Source organism: Convolutriloba macropyga, chromosome 6, assembly GCF_964194025.1.
Source record: "Convolutriloba macropyga chromosome 6, txConMacr16.3, whole genome shotgun sequence".
Taxonomy (NCBI): Eukaryota; Metazoa; Xenacoelomorpha; order Acoela; family Convolutidae; genus Convolutriloba; species Convolutriloba macropyga.
The window spans coordinates 14,241,925-14,248,359 of NC_134473.1; positions in this window are offsets into that span (position 1 = coordinate 14,241,925).

Below are 6,435 nucleotides of genomic sequence, written 5' to 3' on the forward strand. Positions count from 1 at the left end.
CAGTTTTTTGAATTTAATTTTTGTTTTTGTTCTAATTGTCATTTCGTATCTGATGACCACATCGACGTTTTTCACTAAGTTCTGACTCTGTTAAAAAAAATTTCTTTAAAATAAATGAATGAAGATACAAAAGCTGCTCGTTTATTAACCAAGCATGAAGTGCGCTAAGCAAGCCCGTTTGGTAAACCGCAACTCTTCCGCTGAGTGTGGAGGACTATCTATTGTTAGGAAAGTCTGATCCGGGGCCCGGCCAGATTCTGCATAGTCTCAACATATCGTGGTCTAAAGTCTGATTAGTTTAGTGGTTGGACAGCATAATCTGTACACAGCTGTTTGCAGGGTGTGTACTGTTGGCTTTGAAACCCTACTCAAGACTAGAAAGTGTGCTCATGATTAAAAAAGGAAAAACTAAGCGTTCGCGCGTGTGTACTGTTGATTTGTTGAACAGAATCAAATAAATGCTTTCAATTGATTTTTTTACATATATGACTTTGCAACAATTCTCCTCCAAGTTATAGGTCTCGTTTAATCACAATCAAGGTACCAGAAAATTTTTACTGAACTGTTTTCCTTTTTATGTGTGTGTGTGGAATCTTAGGAACAAACAAAACCTAAAAACCGAACAAACTAAATCTATAATGATACTTCTGCAAAAAAGTTCAATTCTTTTTTAGAAATTAAAATGCGATGCAACCAGACAACGCGAGCTACAGGCAAGCAGTGAAGACTGGTTGCTTAAATGCTGGGTCTACATGAAGCTCTCTTTCAAGATATTCCGTTTTGCGAGTCTTATGAAGTTAAGGACAACGGCTACCATTAAACTGCTTGTATTTGCTTCTGGATGTTATCTGCCAGCTATGAATTGCTTATCCTTATTTTGGTGACTACTGCGACCCAAAGAAAACACTCTACTTGTCAATTGGTGACTACTGAGACCAAGGGGGGAAAAGGACTTCTTTCGGCAACTTCTGAGATCGCGGACAAAAAAGAAGAGACGTTTGAGTTTTCCAACTTAATGGGATTATATGCGTGAGCGAATTTAAGCGGGGAATTATTCGAGAGCTTTTGATTTCCTTGTTTTTGAGAAAAAGAAAGGGGATCATATCTTCTCTTTTTAATTTTCTTGAGAAGGTGTTTTCAGTGTATCCCAATAACTAGGCGCGCGGCTAGTAGTATGCATAAAATGAAAACAAAATAGGTGTAAGTGTCGGATTTTTTAGGAACACATACTACCCCATTAACTAGGCTCGCGGCTAGTAGTATGCAATTAAGATATAAGAAAACAGAAACTCCTCTGTATGTTTTTTGTAAGAAGCGTTTCAGGAATTTTTCTGTCTCGAAACAACCATTTATAAAATATAACATCAATTTTTCCGAAAGCAATATATAATAGCAATTAATAATGCTACTTCGACGGTATAAAGGTCCCTAGTTGAGACCTGGAAATATTAAAAGACCGTCCTCGACAGATTTAAGGAATGAAAAGACTGTCTTCGACAGATATTTGGTATAAAAAGAAATTGTCTGGAGCTAATGTGATGTCCTGGACTTTGGCTGGAACTAAAACAGCCGACCTAGAATTTCGCTTGAACTAAAACTTACGTCCTGGAATTATGCTAGAAAAAAAAACATGTCCTGGAATCACACTCGCGACCGTTATAATGACTTGTTTGCAAATTCCTGCAAATTTAAGGACATGTAGCGCAATTGGTTAAGCATTGGGTAAGATTGGAGAAGAAGGGGAGATGGGAGATCGAAGCCAGGTGTTGTAGGAACTTTTTAGTTTGCCTCTTTTTTGCATATGAAAAGAATTTGGTTGGACTTATGGAAAGAAATAGCCTCGAATTGAACTATAGTTCTCGACCGTTTAATTTAATTCAATATTAACCCCCTCACCTGGAGATAATAGGTCTTTTCATAAATTCCAGGTCTCGGCTAGGGGTGTCATTCGGAGAAAACCAGAGCGCAAACCGAGTGGGCTGACACCTCCAGTGCGCTCCCCTGCTAGGTCTGGCAGTACAGGGCGCGACTCAAAATGATCTGAGGAGAACCAATTTCAGTTCGGGTGCACCCTGTGTTCGACACAAGCCAGTCCAATCAAAGCTGGCGTGAGTCGCTCATACTGGAAAACTTTTTAGTTGATTTTTTTTAGTTCTCGACTCAGACCTGATATGCTGTTTCTCCAATGTTTTTTTCCAATTAGCCGCAATTTTTGTACGAAGCTCTACAATTTCATTATCTTAATTGTGTTGCCAGAGGTAAATACTTGACCACAAGGAACATTGCTTTTTTGTTTTAAAGTGAAAATGATTTTACTACGTTTTTGTGGGTTCTGGAATGATCTCTACTGGAGCGTCTTCTCTACTTTATGTGTTTTGATGCCCATTGGAATCATTTTGAAATCATACTTGTTTTATTTCTTACATATAGCGAGCAAACATAATGATCCAGATACAACAATAACAGCCCAGGTTGAGGTCGCGCTCGAAATCGCCTCTGATCAGACCGTCCCAGACAAGTGGGACCTCTGATCAGACCGTCCCAGACCGAAGTGACCTCTGATCAGACGAGAATGCGCTCGAAGATCATTGTGCGCTCGAAGTGCGCTCGAAGCCGCCTCTGATCAGGCGAGTTCCAGACCGAAGTAACCCCTGATCAGACAAGTTCCAGACCATTGTCCAGACGAGTTCCAGACCATTGTCCAGACTAAAGTGCGTTCGAAATAGTCTGATCAGAGAATGATTTTAAACATGAACAAATCTCTCAATATCGTTATAATACATTCATTTCATATATCAATTTATCAATCTTATATTCAACTAACAAAAAACCAATCCTGAAAGTATTGTTAATGAAAGTAAATCGAAAAAAAATGATCAGAAAAAATTACTGAGTATGCCATTTTTTTATGCTTTTAACTGAAAAAATGAACTTAGAGAGTTCTGCATAAAAACGTCTTGATCTACTGGCCGTACAGTGCGCGACTCAAAATGATCTGAGGAGAACCAATTTCAGTTCGGGTGCACCCTAAGTTCAACACAAGCCAGTCCAATCAAAGCTGGCGTGAGTCGCTCATACTGGAAAACTTTTTAGTTGATTTTTTTTAGTTCTCGACTCAGACCTGATATGCTGTTTCTCCAATGTTTTTTTCCAATTAGCCGCAATTTTTGTACGCAGCTCTACAATTTCATTATCTTAATTGTGTTGCCAGAGGTAAATACTTGACCACAAGGAACATTGCTTTTTTGTTTTAAAGTGAAAATGATTTTACTACGTTTTTGTGGGTTCTGGAATGATCTCTACTGGAGCGTCTTCTCTACTTTATGTGTTTTGATGCCCATTGGAATCATTTTGAAATCATACTTGTTTTATTTCTTACATATAGCGAGCAAACATAATGATGCAGATACAACAATAACAGCCCAGGTTGAGGTCGCGCTCGAAATCGCCTCTGATCAGACCGTCCCAGACAAGTGGGACCTCTGATCAGACCGTCCCAGACCGAAGTGACCTCTGATCAGACGAGAATGCGCTCGAAGATCATTGTGCGCTCGAAGTGCGCTCGAAGCCGCCTCTGATCAGGCGAGTTCCAGACCGAAGTAACCCCTGATCAGACAAGTTCCAGACCATTGTCCAGACGAGTTCCAGACCATTGTCCAGACTAAAGTGCGTTCGAAATAGTCTGATCAGAGAATGATTTTAAACATGAACAAATCTCTCAATATCGTTATAATACATTCATTTCATATATCATTTTATCAATCTTATATTCAACTAACAAAAAACCAATCCTGAAAGTATTGTTAATGAAAGTAAATCGAAAAAAAATGATCAGAAAAAATTACTGAGTATGCCATTTTTTAATGCTTTTAACTGAAAAAATGAACTTAGACAGTTCTGCATAAAAACGTCTTGATCTACTTTAATTCAAAATTTTTTCTTGAGGGGACCGGCAGTTATTATCAGCTGAACCCCTTGGTTCTGATCAAACCCATCAGATTTTCAGATGAAGTTCCGATCAGAATGCTGTTTTATTGTTGTCTCTTACCCGAGACAACAAAAGTCAGTAAGAAAATAAAAAAATACTTGAAAAAAATGTCGCTCGAATTGGTCTCTGGTCAGACTAGTGTGCGCTCGAATCGGCCTCTGATCAGACTTGTGTGCGCTTCAAACTGCCTCTGATCAGACCGTTCCAGACCAAAGTGACCTCTGATCAGACCGTCCCAGAACAAAGTGGCCTCTGATCAGGCAAGTTCCAGACCATTGTCCAGACAAAAGTGCGCTCGAAGCCTTTTCCAGACCATGTAATTCGAGCGCACCGGGAACATGTGTGCGCTCGAAACTCGTCTGATCAGGGGTCGCTTCGGTCTGGCCACCTCGACCTGCGAGCGCAATTGCTGAAAAAAGTTCTCATGTGATCTGTTCACGAATGTTGAACAAAAAGGCATCAACGGGAAGATTGTTTTTAGTTCTACACCATTGCACCATGAAGTCCCTAGTGATGAGCGGATTCAAATCTTGCAAGATTTTTGCAAGAATCTTGCAAGATATCAATCAAGGCCAAAAAATAAATCTGGGTACAAGCGTTTTAGGAAACATCTTTGAAGCAAGTTATTGTTTATTGAACAAGTTACGAAGCCTAATTCAATGAAAAAAATTAGCCAGGATTCAAAATCTTGCAAGAATCTTGCAAGATTTTGATTTCCGGAAAAATTATTTATGTGTTTTTGGTAGCTAAAACTAACTAAAAACCAAATGTCATGACTCATCATTTAAAAATAGGTCTTTTTCATCGGGTCAAGGAGTTGTCCAAATCAAACCAAACCTGGTATGGAGTATCCTCTATGTAGCTAGAGTCTAAAACAAAAAGAATTTTTGCTATAGCTTGCCTAGGAAAAAAGTTGGGTTTTCATACGGAAATTTGCGACTTTCGCGATATATTTTATATCTAGTGATTTATCTGGTGTTTGTCGTTTTGTTTGTTTTAGAGAATTGTGTAAGTGCTATCAGTACTCCTATAGTTTATTTCAGTAACTCCGCCACTGCCGGTCCCAAGCCCGGAATGAAAAAGGAGGAGGAAAGAACCACAAAAATCATACTGGAAAATCTCAAAAAAGTCAGGTTTTAACTTGACTTCAGAAGATTTTCTGACAGTTGATAAACTATTTCAGCTAAACCAACAGCACAAAAAGCAGCCAGTTAACCAGGACAAAAAGGTAAATGTAAGTTCAAAATCTTGCAAGAATCTTGCAAGATGGATTCATTTCTTGCGAGAATCTTGCAAGTAAAATGGAAGAAGTATGCATTCCCTTGCAAGATTTCTTGCAAGATTCTTGCAAGATTTTAAATTTATCAATCACCAGGGGTATCTTTGTTTCGAATTCCGGACCACCGGTTTCAAAAAGAATTTTGTATTTAAAGACAACATAATCTCACAGAGGATCCTCTTCCATACAAACTAGTCACAAAACTTCAATTCATGCAAGGTGTTTATGTTTTAGACGCAATTTATCTGTGAGGGCTTTATACCCTGTTGTTTGACCCAAAAATCATTCCACAATTAACATATTACCTTTATCACAGCCAAAGCAAAATTTATTTGGAATATTTAGTGGGAAAAAAACTAAATGTGGTCCTGATTGAAAAAAAATGAAACGTCAAAAATCAGGAAACACAAAAATCTTACGAGAAATAAATACGTCACGAGTTAAAATACAAAATATAGATCATGATGTGGTTTTCCAATAACACTGCTTCCATTACAGCCAGGTTGAATCATCACTGTCGCGTAGAACATAAGAAAATTTTTTGAATCTCAAAATTTTGACATTTCCTGGTTGTCACGTCAGTTAAAGTAGCTCACTATTACAACAGTTTATTTTTATTATGAATCTTTATCTATAGCAATTTTATTAATCATGAGCAAAAACTTCATAATTTAAAATTTAATTTTGATTAACTATTCTGACTCTATTTTAGTTTTAAGCTTGTAACTGTTATTTTCCGACACCACCTCGCACAAAATTTTAGCCCCATTTTATGGTTTATTTACCATAATTCTTGGGGTGAGAACTATTTTTTATATAAATAATAAGCTGTGGGGAGAGAAAGACCCGTAACAATATCCTTATAACCTGCTCAAAGAAAACTGTTCAAAATTCCCTACATATTATATAGATCATAATTGCACCTAGATGTTTTAAAGTTACAAAATGTAATTAATAAAATAGTTGCAAGAAAGCGCTTAGCAATTCATATGGATTTTGTAGAAAGTTACAAAAAATTTTGTAACTCTTCACATCGGCGCACAGTTTCGCCTAGAAAAAGAAAAATTAATGAGTAAATTGGAAGCAAAAACCACTTTAGAAAACCTCCAAGACTGGACAACACCTCGCCTATGAAAAGTCAAAAACCAAATAAACTTTCCCTAAAACC